The sequence below is a fragment of the Ranitomeya variabilis genome, chromosome 4 (genome assembly GCF_051348905.1).
Source record: "Ranitomeya variabilis isolate aRanVar5 chromosome 4, aRanVar5.hap1, whole genome shotgun sequence".
Lineage (NCBI taxonomy): Eukaryota > Metazoa > Chordata > Amphibia > Anura > Dendrobatidae > Ranitomeya > Ranitomeya variabilis.
In genome coordinates, this window is record NC_135235.1 from 544,361,949 (window position 1) to 544,386,470 (window position 24,522).

Genomic DNA, 24,522 nt, shown 5'->3' on the forward strand with positions numbered 1-24,522 from the left:
TATGCTTGCAGCAGCTAATTCATCAATGTTTTTCAGACTGAACGGTAGCATCTTGGCACCGTCCAGGTTGAAAACTATTCATCCCCAGACATGGATTATGGCGTGGGACAGAACGTCGGACAGGTGAGGGATATGGATGATTTATACTTTTGTTTTATCACAGGAGATGAGTGCTGCAATGGAATGGGCGTTAAGTGCATACAGTTGTGCTCAAAAGTTTACATACTCCAGCAAAATGTTTGCTTTCTTGGATTTCTTTTTTCAGAGAATATGAATGATAACACCAAACATTTTTCTCCACTCATGGTTAGTGATTGGGTGAAGCCATTTTTGTCAAACTACTGGGTTTTCTCTTTTTAAATCATAATGACAACCTAAAACAGCCAAATGACCCTGATCAAAAGTTCACATACCCCATTTCTTAATACTGTGCATTGCCCCCTCTAACATCAATCACAGCTTGAAGTCTTTTGTGATAGTTGTTGATGAGGTTCTTTATTTTCTCAGATGGTAAAGCTGCAAACTCTTTGGGCAAAAAGCCTCCAGTTCCTGTAAATTCCCAGGCTGTCAAGCATGAACTATGAGCTTGAGATCTCCCCAGAGTGGCTCAATGATATTGAGGTCAGGAGACTGAGATGGCCACTCCAGAACCTTCACTTTGTTCTGCTGTAGCCAATGACAGGTCAACTTGGCCTTGTGCTTTGGATCGTTGTCATGTTGAAACATCCAAGTACGTCCCATATGCAGCTTCCTGGCTGATGAATGCAAATTTGCCTCCAGTATTTGCTGATACCGTGCTGCATTGTGCCTTTGTAGTTAATACATCCCCAAAACATCAGCGATTCACCTCCGTGCTTTACAGTAGGAATGGTGTTCCTTTCATCATAGGGCTTGTTGACCTCTCTCCAAATGTAACCTTTATAGTTGTGGCCAAAAGGTTAAATTTTGGTCTCATTACTCCAAATGACCTTCTTCCAGAAGTTTTGAGGCTTGTCTCTGTGCTACTTTGTAGTATTTGCGCAGCAGTGGCTTTCTTCTGGCGACTCGACCACGCAGCCCATTTTTCATCAAGTGCCTCCTTATTGTGCATCTTCAAACAGCCACACCACTAGTTATCAGAGAGTCCTGTATTTCAGCTGATGTTACTTGTGGGTTTTTCTTTGCATCCCGAACAATTTTCCTGGCAGTTGTGGATGACATTTTTGTTGGTCTACCTGACCTTGGTTTTATTTTTACAGAGCCCCTGATTTTCCATTTGTTAATCACAGTTTGAACACTGCTGCCTGGCATTATCAATTCCTTGGATATCTTTTTGTATCCCTTTCCTGTTTTATACAGTTCAACTACCTTTTCCCGTAGATCCGTTGACAATTCTTTTGCTTTCCCCATGACTCACAATCCAGAAACATCAGTGGTGGGTGAAAGATGCAAGAGCCTGTCTGGATCCCAGAAACTCACTCAGCTTTTATGCACACACACTGATTACAAGCAAACAGGTCACAGATGAGGATGTTACCTTTAGTAGCAATTCAAACCCATTTGTGTCAACTTCTGTGCCTGTTATCAGGCCAAAATCACCAGGGTATGTGAACTTTTGATCAGGGTCATTTGAATGTTTTGGGTTGTAATTATGATTTAAAAAGAGAAAACACAGTAGTTTGACAATAAATGACTTCACCCAACCACTAACCATGAGTGGAGAAAAATTTGTGGTGTTATCATTCATATTCTCTGAAAAAAGGCTAAGAAAGCAAAAATTCTGCTGGGTATGTAAACTTTTGAGCACAACTGTATAACTGTGTTTGTTATTTTTAAATAAAAAACTAAAAGTGTCTTTATTTTAAATAAAGGACTTTATTCTGGCTGTGTGTTTATTTATAATATAACTATAGGATTAGTAAAGGATAGGTGTCTTATAGATGCTTCTCCATTACAAATCCATGGGCTTGATGTCACCCAACAATACAAAGGTGACATTAGCCCCACAAATATGAACCCCACTTGCCACTGTAACAGGGCAAGTGGGAAGAGCCAGGCAAAGCACCAGTATTTGAGCATCTAATAGATGTGGCTTTTCTGGGTGGCTACAGGCTACAGCCCCCAGCGGTCTGCTTTATCTTGGCTTGCTGTCAAAAATGAAGGGGACCGAACGCCGATTTTTTTGTTACTTATTTAAATAATTTAAAAAAAACGGCATGGGGACCCTCTATTCTTGGTATCTAGCCATGATAAAACTGACAGCTGAGGGTTGCAGCCCGCAGCTGTCAGTTTTGGCTGGCTATCAAAAATACAGAGAACACATGCCATTTAAAAAAAAATTATTTATTTATAGCGCAGGTGTCAGCTGATGAATACTCCCATCAGCTCTCGCTGTTATTAGCGGCAGCAGGCGTAGTCTGATAGAAGTAGTAGTCCCATCAGAGGATGCCTGTGACCGTAGGTAAACTTTTTACCTACGGTCACGGCTGAGGGCTCACGCCATCATCTGACAGTGTGGGAGCTGTGGTTTTCTGACCAGCAGTAATGATCTTACCACAGAATAGAGGCAGTGCTTGCCATGTGTCGGCAAACACTTGATGTTCGGGCCCCCCATTCATGTAAATGGGGTCCAAACTTTTTTAACTGTTTGGCTGAATTCGCCAGACCCGAACATCCAGGGGTTCGCCCATCACTAGAAACTATGCATAACATAAATAGAAAATAAAAGACTAAAATATATATATTTTTATATATACCTAACAATGCACAAATGATGAGCGTTTCACCATCAGCTCTGCTAAAGTCTTTCCTGTTGAAAACCAAATGCAGTACTCAGCTTTCTCCCATAGAGAATGAATAAAACGGTTGATGAGCATGCACACTGCGACTTCATTCAGACAATCGATGGGAGTCTCTGCGGTTGGACTCCCACCAATCTAGAAGTTATCAACCATTCCGTGGACATATAATATTTTAGAGTTGGATTATCCCTTCAAGGCATAAAGCTTTGTGTTCAGAAATTACATGAAAATATTTTCACCATGCACCTCCCCATTATTTTATTATAGGTCAAAGGAGGGCATATGATTTATTTTGCGCAGGCCACGGAAGAACTTGAGTTGCTTTGGCAATCAGGCTGATTATACTCCAAAGGCTGAGGCTATGAGCAACAAATAAATAGCACAGGAAATAGATGCACTTGAGTTTACGAAATAAAATGTTTCTTTATGGATTTACCACGCATTTCCTAAATTAAACTATGGTTAAGACATTGGCTATATAATCAATATACAAGAAAAGAAACACTTTTCTTACAGCATTCCTCAAGCATCATCATAGTCATGTCCCTGCTTTGAACTCTGTAGAAGTTATCTACTACTTTTTAACAATCTTCTAACTTTTTCTTACCCTAACCTAACGTAAATTCCTGGGTGTCAGGAATTTTTTGCATTTTTTCTTATTTGCACATGGAAAATCTGCAGTGGAATAAGGTTTCTTTCTTCATGGAAACCGACCTGTGTTGCAGATTATTAATTCCACAGCACGTCAAACTTTCTTATGGAAAAAGCAAGGAGGTAAAAATCCGCAGTGAAACCCTAGAGTTGTGGGCTTTGCTGCTCATAATCTGTGGATCTGTAGTAAACTCTTTAAAGGGAAGCTGTCATCTCTAAAATCGAAGGTGAGCTAAGCCCACCAGCATCAGGGGATTATCTACAGCATTCTGTATCCTGAAAGATGAGAAAAAGAGGTTAGATTATACTCACCCAGGGGCGGTCCCGGTACGATGGGCATCGCGGTCCGGTCCGGAGCCTCACATCTTCTTACGATGCCCCTTCATTCATTCTAATGGGAGCGGTGAAGATCAACTGAGTGCAGTGCTCAGCAATCTCCGGCACTCCCATTAAAAACGAATGGAGCAGTAGAGTGCATGATCGACCTCCACTTCATTTAGCAGCGCCCTGGTTCTAGGTGTCGCTGGGGGCCACAGTGATCGGGCCAGGTTTGTCAACTTCAATTTTTATTTTTTTTTGACAATTTACCAAAAAATAACGGAAATAAAATATTTTTTACTGACACATTGGAAAACCATAATAAATCATTATGATATTAAATGATCCACATCTACAGCACATAATTCTGATATGAAGACATCAGCTGTATTCACCGTAAACTGTAAAAGTATGAGAATTACAATCAAAATAATCTGTCTAAATTTCTTCATTTTCAAAAAAATCACTAACGCCTTACTTTTTTTTTTTTTTTTTACAAAGAAGGATGGAAAAGACTGGGTTTCTCAATGTATCCGCGCTGACCACACACGATGGAAATGTTCTTGAAAGCTTCATTGTGCCAACGCGTTTCGTGGCAATCTGCCACTTCCTCAGGGCCAAAGATTTCATGGCTCTGAGGAAATGGCAGATTGCCACGAAACGCGTCGGCACAATAAAGCTTTCAAGAACATTTCCATCGTGTGTGGTCAGCGCGGATACATTGAGAAACCCGATCTTTTCCTTCCTTCTTTGTCACATTGGTATCCACGAGAGTCTGCTGCGACCACTGCTTCTTCTCATATTCTGCAAGGGGTTGTGACTTTTCACAACCTCTAAAAGGTGAGTGCACCTACTGTGTATTTTCATCCAAATTATCACTTTTATCGCCCTATGTGCGCTCTCTCGCCTTAATTTTTTTTTTACAGACAGGGCAAAAAAAGTGCCTCATTTTTATGGATTGTCCAGGAATTTCTGGATGATTGGCAACCCTGGATCGGACGCTCAGTGACCAGAAAGTTATCCCCTATCATATTGACATGGGATTACTTTCAAACTTGAGAACACCCCTTAAAGCTTCAAATTGTATTTGTGATGGTCAAGGATCTGGGAAGATTTAATACTATGAGACTCTGGGAAAGAGGAGCCTAAGCCCATTGGCCTATTTCATGAGTTTTATTTTATTTTTTTAAAATTTGTTGAAACATGGTTGAAAAGCAATGTCTGACTTTCATTTGTTCATTTTCAGCGATTTTTTCATTTATTGTTACTTTTGTCAGATTCAAGTTATTTCTGTGACCATTGTGGGTTTTTCTGTCATTAAACGAGGGGTGCCAACAATTTTGACCACGTGTGTATAACCCTGTGTCTTTCATTTTGCAATTGGAAACCAGAGTGAAAAGTGTAGAAACTAAGTTGCAGGAGGTGGAGGCCCGGTGATGGAGAGAAGACATCACTTCTTATGATGAGCCTTCATGAAAGAATGCTGAAGAGGCGAGTGTTGGCAGCATCCAGCAGAAGAAAGCAGTGACTCTTTGTGCAGATTTTGGAATGTCGAGTGGCTTTTCACATATAAAACTCTTCGCTCTTCAAGAGCAAACAAAAATACGGCCGGCAGCAGACCAACTGGAGGCCCATCTGCGTCCTAGTTGTTGAAAAATAGCCGAGAGGGGAAGATGCATCATACACAACTAATCTAATTTTCAGTGTTTTTCAAAGAGATATCATCAAAGACAAGATCCTCCCCCAACAATAATAATCAGTGGTGACAGACTTCAGATCTGTATAGCATAAGAAAATCAGAGCTGTATAGCGTGGGAGTAAGATGTATCATTTGGTTGGTGTGGTTTACTAAAATAATTTATATGAAATTATATAAGAATTCATTGATCATCCATCATATAAAAATGATAAAAATAAGGCCTTGTCCACCCATCTAGGGCATACCCTTCCTGCACCCTCCTGCCCCATCCTCCGGTGCCAACATCAGCACTAAAGGCAGTGGTAGATTTAGGGGACCTAATGACTTGACGCACCACTCATTGGGGACATACACTTGGGGAAGGTACAGCTGAATGTCACTCAGCTCCTGGTCCATAGAAATGTTATCCCTGAAAAAGGGTAGATGGGCACCACACATTAGGACAAGGATGGCAGAGCTGGGTTTTTTGCTTGCTTACATCTTATTCATGGCTATGAAATGTATTTTTATATTTCTAAGGACACATCATATTTATGGTCAATATAATAAGCGCAGATTAACTATTTTGATTCTCTTTTTTTACCATACATTTGTGTCTAAATCTAGCTCCACCCCCTCTCCATAGAATCTTATAAGCACCAACTACCTTTTGCTATCTCAGTAATGTGAAAATGTGTCTTCACTGAATAAGTTTTACAATTTTTCTTATTTTAAAGTTTACTATTAATTTAAACGTTTTGCCTGAGCTGGGGGTTGTATGCGCAAGGGAAGCTGCTGCACATTATGTCATTAGCATATTCCAAATGAAACTAAAAGGTTTCTTGACATAATAACATTAATAATAATAACAATATTAATAATAATTGTATTAAAGGCAAACTATTCAGCAGGCTTTTGCCATTTAATCTGAGAGTAGCATAATACAGAGAAAGAGACCCTGATTCCAATGATGGGTCTCATAGTTTACTGGGTGCAGTAGTTGTGACACAATCATAGTTTTTAGATTTAGCATGTAGCAGAGCTCAAAAGCTGTCCCCGAACACACCTGGCTCTCTATGTGCATTGTCTATAGATAGTGAGGTGCTTATCACAGGAACAGACGTGGTCGGACAACTGATGTAGTCCAGCTGTGATTATCTCCTAGTGATGAAACCTTCATTATACGTAAACAACAGCACACAGCCTAATAAGTGACACATCGCTGAATTCAGTGTCTCAGCTGCTACCTCATGCTGTCCTCAGATTACATAGCTAAAATCTTCTGACGTTTCCCTTTAAGGTAAAGTTTTTTGTGACATGGAACGTGTGCAGGTGATAAATTGGATAAAATATCCTTCTAGGAAGGAAAAAGATAAAAAGAGAAGAAAAATATCAGTGCTGTGTAATTGTAGTAATATTGATCTAACATTGAAAGAGTCAAAAACTGTCACTTATTTTGGTTGCGCACAGCAGGACATAACTCCTGAAAACATGCAAAAACGTGAATATTAAAATCATGTGCAGCCCATCAAGTCGGCTTCTGATTTCTCTTCCAAACAAGATCCCATATCTGATATACCCGATGAAGGCTTGACATAACTGAAGAGTTGTATTTTAACTATTTTAAATAAAGCCACCCTTCATGACTATAAGACAGTGGTTTATCCTTGCCCATATCCAATCAGGAGCGTCACATTTTCCCAATGACTTTTGAACTTATTGAAACTTATTTAATAATTGATGCCAGGTTTTCACACCATTACCCCATGTAATATATATATACTGTAGCAACTAGTCAGAGAGCAGCTCTTTATTACTAGCTCCCCACTCTTGTCCATCAAAGGGGGTTTCAAACAAGACGCCCGATACTATATGATATAATTTTGCAACAAACACAGAATAATGGAGGCATTCACTTACTGAGATAATCACTGGAAGTGATAGCATATCACTAGGGTATTCCATGAGTTTCTGATCAGTGACCGACTGGCAACTTGTATTGCAGACCCCTCATAATTGAAGTAAATGGATTCCCCTCCCAGACCCTTTTATAGCCAGTCCTGGTTGGGGTCTATAGTGATTTGCTTCTTTATAACCTCACTGCCACATCCTAATGTACATGAATATGTTGCCATTAGATTGTAAAGAAATAAAACTTCAGTCCCATATATACTGCTACCCACACTCGCTGCACAATAGCAAAAGCAGATTTTAATTTATCTCTGGAGGTTCTGTGGAAGAAACACAAAAACAGAAATCCCCAATTCTGAAAACAAGAAACAGACAAGAAAAAACACATAAACAATGTGGCTGGACTAATGTTTCGCCAGTTGTGGCTTCCTCCAGAGTACAAAGCTACAGTACATCTGATGAAAGTTAAGTAGGAGATGACTCTAATCAGTAGAGATTACAGTGATATAAAGGGGAGGGAACGCTATGTACACAATTTAGAAGAATGCTGGGGTTAGCAGTCGCACAGTGCCAGACAGGGGGCTAACATTGGCTCTTAGGGCTGTGCATTACTGCTGCTTGCTATGGCATACCTACCCATTTTCATGCTCTAGCACTAAAGGGAGTCTGCCTATCGAAAGGTAGCAATGATGTATAAAAATATTAATATAATAAAGATTCCTCATAGGATTATAAAAGTAATTGTCAAACAAAGCAAAGAAAAGTCACTTGACGAAGGCCACATTGAAGCTCTTGTCACAGCGTGTCCCAATGTCTCCCACAGTGACCGTGAAGGACCAATAACCCAACACATAGGTCAGAATGTGGGTAAACAAACAGAACTATAGCAGAATTTTTCCATGGTTAAGAAAATTTTATATATTAATCACTAATTATATGAACCCCCAAATAAAGCCGTAAAATCATGGCCTAAGACAGAGCCAAGAAAATGGAAACATGTGTAGGCAGAAATGTGTAATTAACTATGCTTAATGCAAAAACGAGCTTGGTCCTCATGGGGTTATTGGTTAGATAAGTAAAGAGATGATTTCTAGTGTAATCAAGCGGACATATCGTCAAAATTTGGTGCTTCTACAATATAAGTGATTTTGGGCTAAAAGACCCTTTAGATTGACTTCTATTTGTTTCTCTTTACTTAGAAAAAAAAACAAGTTAAAGTAAATTAGATTCATGGACGATTAACTCCCAAACATGAGCTGCATAAAGTTATCAGAGCTTCCCTAATGAAGATTTGTAATCAGCGCTCGTCATTAATAGTTGTAGGCCTCTAGTGACATCTAGTGGTAGAACGAGGAATGGTGCACTTGATCAAAGTATTGGAGGAAACCTTATTGCAAAGAAAGCCAGGCTGAATATTCGCAGCTCTGTGGTCAGCACTGTTGCTTTACGTTACTTAGCCAAATACAACCAAGAGCAGCATATGCATGGTGTTAACGTGTTCTCTACATGTTTATGTTGCTTCCTATGCTCTCACACAAATCCAACAAAATGAATGGGTTATCTGTATCCAGGTCACACGAGACCTGACTGTCTCAGCTGCCACAATGGGTAGTTTACTCCATTATAACTCCAAGGAGCCCATATAATTCTCAGTCCTTCTTGCTGGGAAGTGTAATTCAGTGCAGTAATCTGAATTAGTATAGTTTTTCTGTCTCTTTCCTCATGTGCAGGCATCGCAGGACCTTAGGCATCCATGGTGATGACCACTGATATTGATAAATTGCTAGTGGTCGTAACCATGGATACCTAATACCAATACCAATGCCTGCACATGAGGAAAGAGACATAGCAAATCTGAAAGACTATACTATATTTCTGATCGGAAGTATTTGCTAATATTATTATTACACCTACTACATATTGGACAAGCAAAAAACCGGGTCGTCACTTCTGTGCGCCATTGACTCTGAGCAGTCACAGTGCAGAGAGCTGCTGAAGAGTCCATACCTGTAGTCAGCGAGGAGAGGTGAGTATTTTTTTTTTATGTATGGAGCATTATATGGGGCCCATACTGTATGAAGCATTATTTTGGGGCCATTCTGTATGGAGTATTATATGGATCCCATTCTTTATGGGCATTATATGGGGTACACTAATCTGTATGGAGTATTATATGGGGTCCATTATTCTGTATGGGATCCATTATTCTTTATGGAGCAATATATGGGCCCATTATTCTGCATGGATCATTATATGGGGCCTACTATACTGTATGGAGCATTATACACACGTGGTCAAAATTGTTGGTACTCCTCGTTTAATGACAGAAAAACCCACAATGGTCACAGAAATAACTTGAATCTGACAAAAGTAATAATAAATAAGAGATCTATGAAAATGAACAAATGAAAGTCAGACATTGCTTTTCAACCATGCTTCCACAGAATTTTTACAAAAATAAAACTCATGAAATGATGGTACCCCTGAAAATAATGTGACAAAATGGACATGTTAAATCAAGGTGTGTCCACTAATTAGCATCACAGGTGTCTACAATCCTGGAATCAGTGAGTGGCCTGTATAAAGGGCTACAGATACTTACTGTGCTGTTTGGTGACATGGTGTGTATCACACTCAACATGGACCAGAGGAAGCGAAGGAAAGAGTTGTCTCAGGAGATTAGAAAGAAAATTATAGACAAACATGTTAAAGGTAAAAGCTATAAGACCATCTCCAAGCAGCTTAATGTTCCTGTGACTACAGTTGCACATATTATTCAGAAATGTAAGATCCATGGGACTGTAGACAACCTCCCTGGACGTGGCCGCAGGAGGAAAATTGATGACAAATTAAAGAGACGGATAATACGAATGGTAACAAAAGAGCCCAGAAAAACCTCTAAACAGATTAAAGGTGAACTTCAAGCTCAAGGAACATCAGTGTCAGATCGCACCATCCATCGTTGTATGAGCCAATGTGGACTTCATAGGAGACAACCAAGGAGGACACCATTGTTGAAAAAAAATCATAAAAAATCATAAAAAAGCCAGACTGGAATTTACCAAACTACATGTTGACAAGCCACAAAGCTTCTGGGAGAATGTCCTATGGACAGATGAGACAAAATTTGGCAAGGCACATCAGCTCTTTGTTCACAGACGGAAAAATGAAGCATATCAAGAAAAGAACACTGTCCCTACTGTGAAACATGGAGGAGGCTCTGTTATGTTTTGGGGCTGCTTTGCTGCATCTGGCACAGGGTGTTTAGAATCTGTGCAGGGTACAATGAAATCTCAAGACTATCAAGGGATTCTAGAGAGAAATGTGCTGCCCAGTGTCAGCTTGGTCTCAGTCGCAGGTCATGAGTCTTGCAACAGGATAATGACCCAAAACACACAACTAAAAACATCCAACAATGGATAACTAAGAGGAAAACACTGGACTATTCTGAAGTGGCCTTCTATGAGCCCTGACCTAAATCCTATTCCACATCTTTGGAAAGAGCTGAAACACGCCATCTGGAAAAGGCAACCTTCAAACCTGGAGCAGTTTGCTCTGGAGGAGTGGGCCAAAATACCTGTTGAGAGGTGCAGAAGTCTCACTGACAGTTACAGGAATCATTTTGATTGCCTCAAAAGGTTGTGCAACAAAATATTAAGTTAAAGGGAACCTGTCACCTCGTTTTTTCAGTATGAGATAAAAATACTGTTAAATAGGGCCTGAGCTGTGCTTTACAATAGTATATTTTTTGTCCCGATTCCCCACCTATGCTGCCGAAATACCTTACCAAAGTCGCCGTTTTCGCCTGTCAATCACGCTGGTCTGGTCAAAAGGGCGTGGTGAAATGGCTTTTTCTCCCCCACCTCTTGCTTATCTTCCCGGCGTTGGCGTAGTGTTCTGCGCATGCGCAACTGCCGAATGCACTGCGCAGCGGCAGACAAAGAGCGAGATCTGCGCTATTCACCGGCTTTTCCGTGGCGGCGGCCATCTTCCTGAGGCCGCGCATGCACAGATGGAGTGCTCTGCTGCCCGGGGCTTCAGGAAAATGGCCGCGGGATGCCGCGCGTGCGCAGATGGAGATCGCGGCGGCCATTTTCCTGAAGCCGAGTTCGCATCTCTGCTACTATTTAGGTGTACGGTAGAGCTAGGAAGGAAAGTAGCACCATTTGACTTTTTGAACTCAAAAACTTCTGGGATCGAGAGTGGACACCATGTCGCGTTTGGGGAGCCACTGATGTGCATAAACAGTGAAACCCCCCACAAGTGACCATATTTTGGAAACTACACCCCTTAGGGAACTTATCTAGATGTGTCATGAGCACCTGGATCCCCCAAGTGCTTCACAGAAGTTTATAACGTAGAGCTGTGAAAATAAAAAAAATACATTCTACCAAAAAATATGCACTTTTAGCCCACATTTTTTTATTTTCACAAGGGTAACAGGAGAAAATGGATGCAAAAATTTGTTGTGCAATTTCTCCTGAGTATGTTGATAACCCATATGTGGAGGAAAACCACTGTTTAGGCGCACAGCAGGGCTTGGAAGGAAAGGAGCGATGTTTTGGAATGCAGACTTTGATGAAATGGTCTGCAGGGGGAAATGTCACGTTTGGAGAGACCCTAACGTGCCTTAACAGTGAAAAAAAAACACAAGTGACCCCATTTACAATAATGCCAAACATGTGACCTCTAACTGTGGTTTTGGCACAGCGGGGTTCAAGAGAGGGGCATTTGGATTTGGGAGAGCAAAATTACAGTTTCCTGTATTTTGAGGGGACGGGAGCCATGTCGGTTTTCCAGAGTCTTTGTTCTGTCAGTAACGTGGGACTCCCTATAGTTCCATTGACAGAGGACGGAGCTGAACTCTGGATTCGCTTCCAAGCCGGCCGGACCCTCCCTGTACCTGAGATCTGGTGCCTTGGACTGCGGTTGCCTGAAGTCTTCAGTAAACCAGGTAAAGAGACTGTAAACCTGTGTCCTCATTCCTTACTGTACCATTCACCATCATCTTCCTTCTACACACCGGGAGCCCTGGGGATATACTTCACCTGTGGGAAGTTATACCATCTAGCTGCCATAAAATCACCCCAGAGGACCCCTTAAAGCAGCTTCGGTTCCCACTGACCGAATACCACAGGTGGCGTCACGAACATAAATTTTATTCAATTTCCCTTTTACATGGGCGCCCAGGGCCATGGATCGGGTCGCCACCGTGACATCCCCCTGTGAACACCGGACCCGGTACCAGGTACCCCATGGCCCTGGCAGGCGACTCATTTTGGCGTCACGAACAGGATAGACTGACCCTGAGAATCGGAGAGACTGTACATTGTGAATTGCCGCCAAACCTGCCGCCATTATAGCGCCATGAGGAGTGCGAGGGAAGTAGGGACATACCTTCATGGGTGGAGCCAGCCAAAAAGAATGCAAAGAAAAGAGGAAATGGGTGCCGCGCTGCCAGAGGAACGCCGGAAGAGAAGGTGCCGTGCAGAGGCCCAGACGTAGAACCGGGAGAAGCGCCCAACCGCACGCAAAGGAACTGGTGCAGACTGTTGACAAGAGAACCGTTACAAACTCCGGAGGAGAGACACCGGCACCTATAAAGATAGCAAGGGGGAGAAGCTACATCAGACCAGGGGGGAGAAATGGCGGCGGACGTAGCTGCAGCCCCTGTGATACCCCAAGACCTCAGGGTGGATGCAGGCGCTGCCCCGGTGATACCCCAAGACCCTGTGGGGGATGCAGCCGCCGACCTCATGGCACCCCTGGGCCACGCCGCAGCCGCACCTGCAGGTCCCATATTGCCACCAGGCCCAGCAGAGCCCGCAGCTTTTACCAGCAGGCCGGACCCCACTGCAGCTACAGCGCCCATCATGCCGCTGTCCATGCCCTATATTCCTGGAGCGGTCTGGCTTCCACTATATTCCGGGCAGTCCCATACATTAAGTGACTTTAAGGAAAGACTCTGCAGCCTATCTGAGGTATCCCCCCTGACCGAGCATCAAAAGGTCAGCATCTTAATTGGACAATTGATAGGCGCAGCCCTAAGAGAAGTGAAATCCTGGTCAAATATGGAAAAAGGGACTGTGCAGTAGATATTTGCTAAACTTAAAACCACCTTTGACACCCGCACCGCTGCAGAAATCAAAATTAAGTTGGATTTTTATGTATATGATCTCTTCCTTTCTCGCCGGCCGACTGTCGCACTGTACTGTGGAAATATGTGTATTCTCTTTATTTTTTGTTTTTAGACGGGTATTTTCCTCATACTTTACAGTATTTTGTTTGTCTTCTAGCCCCCTGTCTGCTTTATTTGACTGAGATGGATGTCTTAGGTAGATGGATGTGCCCTCCGGTGTGTTGTGCCTGCGCTGTTTTGCGCTTGCGTGATCTGGCTTTCGGGATTGGACCAGATTTTATCTGGGTTATCTCTGGGGCTTGATGCGCGTGCGTTCCAGTGCAGTAGCTCCCTGCATACTTGTGAGGAGGTCTTCCTATGGACTGTGCGAGGGCGCCTGCGCGGATGTTGAGGACGAGCCGGCATTGCGGTCATGTGGTGCGGCTCGTGCGGTGCGCTGTGCGCTCTCCTCCGGCGCCCTGCTGATGGGTGGCTGGTGGTTGGCGCTTGCGCTCAGTGTCATGGGGGCGGGCGGCAGCTGCGGTCATGTGATGTGGGCTCGTCAGCTTCTTCCTGCACCGGCGCTGCCTGGTGACGTTATGTGGTGAGCCCCCGTGACCCGGCAGTGGAGCACAGGTATTGGGGTTATCATTTGGGTTAAAGTCCCTTTGATTGGTACTGACTAGGGGGTTGGTTATATCGGACACAGGGATTGGCTGCTGTCTCTTTTTGGCGCTATGAACCTGGATTGGACGACGTGATACACCATACTAACGTTGAGGGGTGGTTTATCCCCATGGTGATGGTGTAAACAGAAAGTGACAGCTGGCTGATCGTGAACAAATATGTGAAGATCAATGTATAATTCTGGTGAGCAATGGGAAGTTCTATACACTGTATGGGTATTTTTTGTTATTACTTATGTATGTATACTACCGATGTTTGTTTTTTACATGATATTTGTTAATTGTATCGAATGGGCGGTACTGAGTGGTGATTGGTGCACTGTGTGGCATCCACACTACTTAAGATGGCCCTTTGTGCTTTATTGTATGCTTGACAAAGACCATGTTGTCAAAACGTTGCTATTGAAACATGGCTTAATAAAGTTTATCTTGAAGACTTTTACACCTGGATGGAGCGCTGTTCATTATACACTATAGGGGCTATAAAGGGGCCTGCACGTCGACCGCCATCTTACTTCTGCCGATCTGAGCATAGGGAGAGGTTGCTGCAGCTTCGTCAGAAGCAGGGATATTGTTAGGGAGGAAAGATTAACCCCCAAATCGCTTGTGCTGTAGCGATTTCCACTGTCCAACACCACCTTTTCTTTGCAGGGACAGTGGAGGCTAGATTTTTGTGCATCAGCGCTGTAGCTTATAATGCTACCTGATAGCTGCATTGCTGTTTGCACGCCGCTGTGCAAACCAATTGTTATTGTAGTACGGTCCCTTTTTTTTTTTTATATCTTGCAGACACGTTCTGCCACTTACATTTGTTGCAGAGTGCGTTTTCTTGCAGTCACCGCTGTAGTTACGAGAGCTTCAATCAGCAAGATATCTTGAGTAAACATTAGTAATGGGGATAGGGGTAAATATGTGTAAGTGGGTTGAGAGCTGGCTCAGGGATAGGAAACAAAGGGTGGTTATTAATGGAGCACACTCGGACTGGGTCACGGTTAGCAGTGGGGTACCACAGGGGTCAGTATTGGGCCCTCTTCTTTTTAACATATTTATTAATGACCTTGTAGTGGGCATTCAGAGTAGAATTTCAATATTTGCAGATGACACTAAACTCTGCAGGGTAATCAATACAGGGGAGGACAATTTTATATTACAGGATGATTTATGTAAACTAGAAGCTTGGGCTGATAAATGGCAAATGAGCTTTAATGGGGATAAATGTAAGGTCATGCACTTGGGTAGAAGTAATAAGATGTATAACTATGTGCTTAATTCTAAAACTCTGGGCAAAACCGTCAATGAAAAAGACCTGGGTGTATGGGTGGATGACAAACTCATATTCAGTGGCCAGTGTCAGGCAGCTGCTACAAAGGCAAATAAAATAATGGGATGTATTAAAAGAGGCATAGATGCTCATGAGGAGAACATAATTTTACCTCTATACAAGTCACTAGTTCGACCACACTTAGAATACTGTGCACAGTTCTGGTCTCCGGTGTATAAGAAAGACATAGCTGAACTGGAGCGGGTGCAGAGAAGAGCGACCAAGGTTATTAGAGGACTGGGGGGTCTGCCATACCAAGATAGGTTATTACACTTGGGGCTATTTAGTTTGGAAAAACGAAGACTAAGGGGTGATCTTATTTTAATGTATAAATATATGAGGGGACAGTACAAAGACCTTTCTGATGATCTTTTTAATCATAGACCTGAGACAGGGACAAGGGGGCATCCTCTACGTCTGGAGGAAAGAAGGTTTAAGCATAATAACAGACGTGGATTCTTTACTGTAAGAGCAGTGAGACTATGGAACTCTCTGCCGTATAATGTTGTAATGAGTGACTCATTGCTTCAATTTAAGAGGGGACTGGATACCTTTCTGGAAAAGTATAATATTACAGGGTATATATATTAGATTCCTTGATAAGGCGTTGATCCAGGGAACTAGTCTGATTGCCGTATGTGGAGTCGGGAAGGAATTTTTTTCCCCATGGTGGAGTTACTCTTTGCCACATGGGGTTTTTTTGCCTTCCCCTGGATCAACATGTTAGGGCATGTTAGGTTAGGCTATGGGTTGAACTAGATGGACTTACAGTCTTCCTTCAACCTTAATAACTATGTAACTATGTACTTCATACTGGTAAACATGAGATACAATTCAGTGTCACACGTGCACACTGAGGCATAACACATTCAAGATGAAGAAAAACAGGAAGAATCAGGAAGTAAGAAAAACAACCAACAACTGAGAGTTTCCCTCTCCACATTACAGCAAGTATATAACTTTACACACTATCGCCATCTGCTTTCTGGTTGGTATAAAGTCCTCCTTTCACTTATAATAAGTCCTAATCTGTTGCATATGCCAACAACATTGTGTAGTGTAATACAGTGGGCCTGGTTTTTGCAGCAGTCTCCCACATAATAAAGGGAGATTTAAATTGTCCCTAAGTGGAGCTGCGTCAGTTCTGTTTGTTGTATATCTGCCTGCCACGTTCTGCCACTTACATTGTGTAGTGTAATACAGCTGGCCTGGTTTTTTGCAGCAGTCTCCCACATAATAAAGGGAGATTTAAATTGCCACTAAGTGGATCTGTGTCAGTTCTGTTTGTTGTATATCTGCCTGCCACGTTCTGCCACTTAAATTGTGTAGTGTAATACAGCGGGCCTGGTTTTTTGCAGCAGTCTCCCACATAATAAAGGGAGATTTAAATTGTCCCTAAGTGGATATGCGTCAGTTCTGTTTGTCGTATATCTGCCTGCCACGTTCTGTCACTTACATTGTGTAGTGTAATACAGCGGGCCTGGTTTTTTGCAGCAGTCTCCCACATAATAAAGGGAGATTTAAATTGTCCCTAAGTGGATATGCGTCAGTTCTGTTTGTCGTATATCTGCCTGCCACGTTCTGCCACTTACATTGTGTAGTGCAATACAGCAGACCTGTTTTTTTGCAGCAGTCTCCCACATAATAAAGGGAGATTTAAATTGCCACTAAGTGGATCTGCGTCAGTTCTGTTTGTCGTATATCTGCCTGCCACGTTCTGCCACTTACATTGTGTAGTGTAATACAGCGGGCCTGGTTTTTTGCAGCAGTCTCCCACATAATAAAGGGAGATTTAAATTGTCCCTAACTGGATCTGCGTCAGTTCTTTTTTTCGTATATAACTGCCTGCCACGTTCTGCCACTTACATTGTGTAGTATAATACAGTGGGCCTGGTTTTTTGCAGCAGTCTCCCACATAATAAACGGACATTTAAATTGCCCCTAAGTGGATCTGCGTCAGTTCTGTTTGTCGTATATCTGCCTGCCACGTTCTGCCACTTACATTGTGTAGTGTAATACAGCGGGCCTGGATTTTTGCAGCAGTCTCCCACATAATAAAGGGAGATTTAAATTGCGCCTAAGGCTTCTTTCACACTAGCGTCGGGCTTGGCCCGTCACGGTGCGTCGGACCGAGGTCCCCGACGCTAGCGTTGTCTCCGCCGCACAACGGGGCAGCGGATGCATTTTTCCAGCGCATCCGCTGCCCCATTGTGAGGTGCGGGGAAGTGCGGGGAGGTGGGGGCGGAGTTCCGGCCGCGCATGCGCGGTCGGAAAAAGCGGACCGTCGGGAGCAAAAAACGTTACATGTAACGTTTTTTGCTCCCGACGGTCCACCACAGCACGGCGCAACCGTCGCACGACGGTTGCGACGTGTGGCATTGCGTCGCAAATATGTCGCTAATGTTAGTCAATGCAGAAAAAACGCATCCTGCAAGCACTTTTGCAGGATGCGTTTTTTCGGCAAAACGACACATTGCGACGTAATGCAGTTAATGCCAGTGTGAAAGTAGCCTTAGTGGATCTGCGTCAGTTCTGTTTGTCGTATATCTGCCTGCCACTTTCTGCCACTTACATTGTGTAGTATAATACAGTGGGCCTGGTTTTTTGCAGCAGTCTCCCACATAATAAAGGGAGATTTAAATTGTCCCTAAGTGGATCTGCGTCAGTTCTGTTTGTCGTATATCTGCCTGCCACGTTCTGCCACTTACATTGTGTAGTATAATACAGCGGGCCTGGTTTTTTGCAGCAGTCTCCCACATAATAAAGGGAGATTTAAATTGCCCCTAAGTGGATCTACATCAGTTCTGTTTGTCGTATATCTGCCTGCCATGTTCTGCCACTTACATTGTGTAGTATAATACAGCGGGCCTGGTTTTTTACAGCAGTCTCCCACGTAATAAAGGGAGATTTAAATTGCCACTTAGTGGATCTGCGTCAGTTCTGTTTGTCGTATATCTGCCAGCCCCTTTCTGCCACATACACTGTGTAGTGTAATACAGTGGGCCTGATTTTTGCAGCAGTGTCCCACACAAAAAAGAGAGATTTAAATTGCCACTAAGCGGATCTGCATCAGTTCTGTTTGTCGTCTATCTGCCTGCCACGTTCTGCCACTTACATTGTGTAGTATAATACAGCGGGCCTGGTTTTTTGCAGCAGTCTCCCACATAATAAAGGGAGATTTAAGTTGCCACTAAGTGGATCTGCGTCTGTTCTGTTTGTCGTATATCTGCCAGCCCCTTTCTGACACTTACATTGTGTAGTGTAATACAGTGGGCCTGATTTTTGCAGCAGTCTCCCACATAATAAAGGGAGATTTAAATTGCCCCTAAGTGGATATGTGTCAGTTCTGTTTGTCGTATATCTGCCTGCCACGTTCTGCCACTTACATTGTGTAGTGTTAGGCTAGTTTCACATTTGCGTTTAAATCCGCGTTTAATCTGCATCCGCAAGTGGTGGAAAAAACGCATATAAACGCGTACAAACGCGGCATTTTTTAGAAGCATACGGTAACGCATGCAATTAAAAAAACGCCGCGTTTGTATGCGTTTATATGCGTTTTTTCCTGCGTTTGCGTTTTTGGTGCGAATGATGAGAAATTTCACAAGAGAAAAATCAAGATAACCAGACACCGCCAATGGGACTACAGAGGGCGTGTATTATGGGATTTCTTTATATAGACCCCTGAACAGCTGGAATCTTCAGATGACTTTGCTCCTGTATCCTGTGTCATGATGGATCTTCGCATGGAGAGCTTTTATTTCAACCTGGATTTAAGCTTCAAGCTGTTTCTTGCCTGTGCTTTTGCTTGGGAGCAAGACAGAAATCGCGAAAGATGGAGAAGGAGACAACGTAGGCGTTTTTGGAGGCACCCCATTATCGAACTACGTGAGAGCCGTGGAGCCTATCACACGCTGTATGGCGAGCTTAATGCCAACCCGGAGAAATTCCATGAATATACAAGGATGTCGCAAGACTCGTTCCGGGATTTGGTTGCTCGTGTCCAAGGAGCCATACGGAGACAGGACACCCAGCTCCGTAGAGCGATTCCACCCTTCCAATACCGGCTTGGAATATCCACCCTGTCCAGAATAGTTGCGGACACCTGTCGGGCTTTGTGGAATGTACTCCGGGATGAGTTTATACCCCTACCCACCGTCGACATGTGGCTTGAAATTGCGGAAAATTTCTGGAGTGTGTGTGTGATTTCCCCAGCTGTTTAGGAGCGGTGGATGGAAAGCACATCCGCATTATCAAACCAGTCAGAACAGGATCGGAGTACTTCAATTACAAAAAATATTTTTCTGTTGTGCTCATGGCAATAGCTTATGCGAACTGTCGCTTCATCGCCGTGGACATTGGAGCTTTTGGCCGTGGCAACGATTCCCAGACTTTCAAGAACTCGGATATGGGCCGCCGTGTGTATGTCAAAAATTTCAATTTTCCCCCACCACAACCTCTCCCCAACACTCAAGGTCCACCGATGCCATTTGTTATGGTTGGGGATGAGGCCTTTCAGATGTGTGAAAACCTACTGAAGCCCTATTCCAGTCGGGACTTGAACCACACTAGAAGGATCTTTAACTACAGACTGACCAGGGCCCGAAGAACAGTAGAGTGTACCTTTGGCATTCTGGCCTCTAAATGGCGCATTCTTGCATCAGCCATAAATCTAAAAGTGGAAACAGTCGACGAGGTGGTCAAAGCCTGTGTGGTTCTGCACAATTATATAATGGCTAAGGAGCAACCCAACATTGAACTGGATGAACCAGTTGCACACCCACTGCCCGATTTCCAGCATCACCCGCTGCGGTCAACTGCAGCAGTTGGTCACATGCGGGACCAATTTGCTGCCTTTTTTGATTCAGATATTGGACGTGTGTCATGGCAGGATGATGTTGTGTAAATGTCCTGTTGTAATTCGATCTGTACCAGTAATTTTCTACAATGATAATAATATTTCTCATTAATACAATTTAGTTTTGGTTGTGTTGACCGTGTCTCCTATGTTTTTCCTCTACAAACCAAGGCTGTCCTAAAACTAGCAGTATTTGATTTGTATTTAATATCAGTATTTGTAATCCAAAACCAGGAGTGGGTGATAAAGGCAGAGGTGCTAGTTAGGGTTGAGCGAAACGGGTCGACCATTTTCAGAAATCGCCGACTTTTGGCAAAGTCGGGTTTCATGAAACCTGACCCCTGTGAGGGGTCGGCCATGAGGTCGGCGATCTTCTGAATCTGGTATCGGGATTCCGATACCGAGTTCCGATATGTTTGCGATATCGGAAATCGGTATCAGAATCCACATTTAAGTGTAAAATAAAGAATTAAAATAAAAAATATTGATATGCTCACCTCTCCGACGCAGCCTGGACATCGCCGCTGGTAACCGGCATCTTCCGTTCCTAAAAATGGCGCTTGAAAGACCTTTCGAATGCTTCACGGCTTGTGATTGGTCGCGGCGGCCCACGTGACCGCTGACCGACCAATCACAAGCCGGTGACGTAATTCTCAGGTCCTGTTCTGGTTCTCAGGTACATGAGAATTACGTCACGGCTTGTGATTGGTCGCTGAGCGGTCACGTGGGCCGCCGCGACCAATCACAAAGCCGTGACGTCATCGGAAGGTCCTTCACGCGTTCATTCTTAAGAAGGAAGGCTGCTGGAAAGAAGCCGAGGGTGAGTATATTCCTATTAGGTATATACTCACCCTCGTACGCGCCCTGCTTCTTTCCAGCAGCCTTCCTTCTTAAGAATGAACGCGTGAAGGACCTTCCGATGACGTCACGGCTTTGTGATTGGTCGCGGCGGCCCACGTGACCGCTCAGCGACCAATCACAAGCTGTGACGTAATTCTCATGTACCTGAGAACCAGAACAGGACCTGAGAATTACGTCACCGGCTTGTGATTGGTCGCTCAGCGGTCACGTGGGCCGCCGCGACCAATCACAAGCCGTGAAGCATTCGAAAGGTCTTTCAAGCGCCATTTTTAGGAACGGAAGATGCCGGTTACTACCAGGGTGCGTCAGAGGGTGAGTATATCAATTTTTTTTATTTTAATTCTTTATTTTACACGTAAATATGGATCCCAGGGCCTGAAGGAGAGTTTCCTCTCCTTCAGACCCTGGGAACCATAGTATCCCATTGCACTGCATTTGGTTTCGCGTTTCGGCCGACCCCGACCCCGACTTTTTTATAGGATCGGCCGATTTCACTCGACCCGACTTTTGAGAAAGTCGGGTTTCGTGAAACCCGACCCGATCCTATAAAAATAAAAGTCGCTCAACCCTAGTGCTAGTTATTATGTTAATATCATCATTTACCTCTAATTGTTCCACTCCTTGTTTTGGCTTACAAATACTGATAAAAAACACTGGCCACATACTGCTAGTGTTATGGAAGCCATGTTGCTTTATTGGTAAGCTTGTTGACGTCATTGCGTCTTGATTCTGTTCTGCTGTATCCATTGGACACAGACTGAAGAGACAATGACTGTCACACTAAAGAGATCTACTGTATACTCATCAAGTCAGGTGTCAGAAATAATGAATTCATGATGCACATATAACAGCTTCATGAATTCACTATTTCTGACACCTGTGCAGGTGAGCATAGATATGCCGTGTGTTCACCATCGTCCCTTCAATTTTTGTGGAATAGATTATGTACACAGAAGATAAAATGGAGGTTATACAAGGCAGTTCTCTACTCACCAGGTCAGGTGTCCTAACTAATGAGTTTTTTGACACCTGACCTGTTCAGTACAGTTCTGCACTGTATGTCCGCCATTTTCTCTTCTGACTGCAACGCTAGTCACAGACAAAGCAGAAAGAAGAGATTATGGAGATAATACAATTATACATTTTTTGGCCCACCTCATATCTCTATACTAAAGACACACAAAACTGCAGTCTTTTTTTTTTTTTATAACTACTGGAGATATGATGTGGCCAAAAAATAAAGTGTGTGGCGAAGTTTCTTATTTGGCGCATGGTGTGTGTTGCCGGCGGCGGAAGACACAATAAACCAAACATAATTGGGGCAAATCAAATTTTTTTTATTTTTGAACAACCAAATAATTTATTTAACTGCACCGGCTTGGGGTAGAGTGGTGTAAACGGGGGGTGTGAAGCACTGAGGCCTGGCTAACCGTGGACGACGCAGAGGTTGCAGGAGAAGATGCAATGAAACTAGAAGGGTCTGGAAGTTCGGGGATGGAGCTTGACACATGAGAGGCTTGAGACGCACTGGAAGGGTGAGACAAACCTGACATTACAGACACATTGGGAGGTAAAGGGGGAGGAATACTAAGAGTCATCTGTTTTTTGTTTTTGTTTTGTTTGGGGGTTTGCCGGGTTCTGGGAAGCCTTGGTGGGCTCATATGGCGTGGCGTAGTGGTGGGTGACCTGTCAGGGTCCGGCTGCACCATGCCAGAGTCCATAGTGCTCGTAGAACGTGCAGCCATGCCAGAGTCCATAGAGCTCGTAGAGTGTAAGGCCATGCCAGAGTCCATAGTGCTCGTAGAGCGTGCAGCCATGCCAGAGTCCATAGTGCTCGTAGAGCGTGCAGCCATGCCAGAGTCCATAGTGCTCGTAGAGCGTGCAGCCATGCCAGAGTCCATAGTGCTCATAGAGCGTGCAGCCATGCCAGAGTCAATAGCGCTTGTAGAGCGTGCAGCCATGCCAGAGTCCATAATGCTCGTAGAGCGTGCAGCCATGCCAGAGTCCATAGTGCTCGTAGAGCGTGCAGCCATGCCAGAGTCAATAGCGCTTGTAGAGTGTAAGGCCATGCCAGGGTCCTGCTGCATCATGGTGGTGGCGGTACGGAAGGCCATGCCAGGGTCCTGCTGCATCGTGGTTGTGGCGGTACGGAAGGCCATGCCAGGGTCCTGCTGCATCGTGGTGGTGGCGGTACGGAAGGCCATGCCAGGGTCCTGCTGCATCGTGGTGGTGGCGGTACGGAAGGCCATGCCAGGGTCCTGCTGCATCATGGTGTCAGTGGAGGAGGTCCAAGCAGGAGCAACGGTTGTCATGGTGGTGGCGCTGGGATGTCCAACTGCACTCGGCATGGTGGTGGTGCTGTAGTGGTGTCCGGCTGTGGAAGGAATTGAGGTGGCCGTGCAGTGGTATGCAGCAGAGGTCGGCATTGAGGTCAATCGTGACAGTGAAGGCACAGGTGGATATGCCGACACTGTCTGCTGGAAATACCGACTCTGCTGCATAGCCTGCACGTAAGCAGCATTGCAGGCCTGCATGACACTCAGCTGGAGATCAGGAGTAAGGCGTTCCAACATGCCCTTCTCAATTTGGTTAAAAAAATGATGTGCTGGCCTCTGGAGGTCGGCTTTCACTTGGTCAAGGCTTTTGCTGATCTCCTGGATACGTGCATTCAAGAGGCTATGTGAAACATCCATTCGGTCACCCAAAGCCTTGATTACTTTGTGTAAAACCGAGCTCAAGTGCAAAAACTCAGGCATGAGTGACCTGTCCGAAGCCCTCTGCCGCTGCCGAGAGGAGCCCCAAAAAAAAGGGGCAGTGGAAGAGGACTGCGAAAGGGGAAGACCTGATGGACCAGCTCCCTGGTCTCCAGTTAGTGTGGAAGGCCCACTTGCTGCTGCGCTGCTGGATGGCTGGTACGGGTCCGTGGCTGTCGGATGAAGGACCGCTCCAGAACCTGGGCCAACAGTAGTGCTGTATGTGCTGTAAAAAAAGGAAAAAGAAAATCAATACCAAAAATTAACCAGACGCAAAATCCTGTGGAATGTAAAAATACAGATTATGGCAATACAATACAACCTAATGCACGTGATAAATACTTACGTTCTCTGGGCAAGGACCGGTCTTAAAAATGCCAGAACTCGATGGTATTTGTATCTTCTGATCCTTGCTCCTGAACCACTGGGAACACGGCTCTCTTGACGCAGGTCCTTGTTGAAGCGGTCCTTCATCGAACGCCAACGTGTTTTGATTTTGGCCACTGTTAAAAAAAAAAAAAATTGTGGTCAGAAAAAGGACTTTTGGCCGTGCTCACACAACTGTGTTTGATGACAGAAACTCCTGAGAG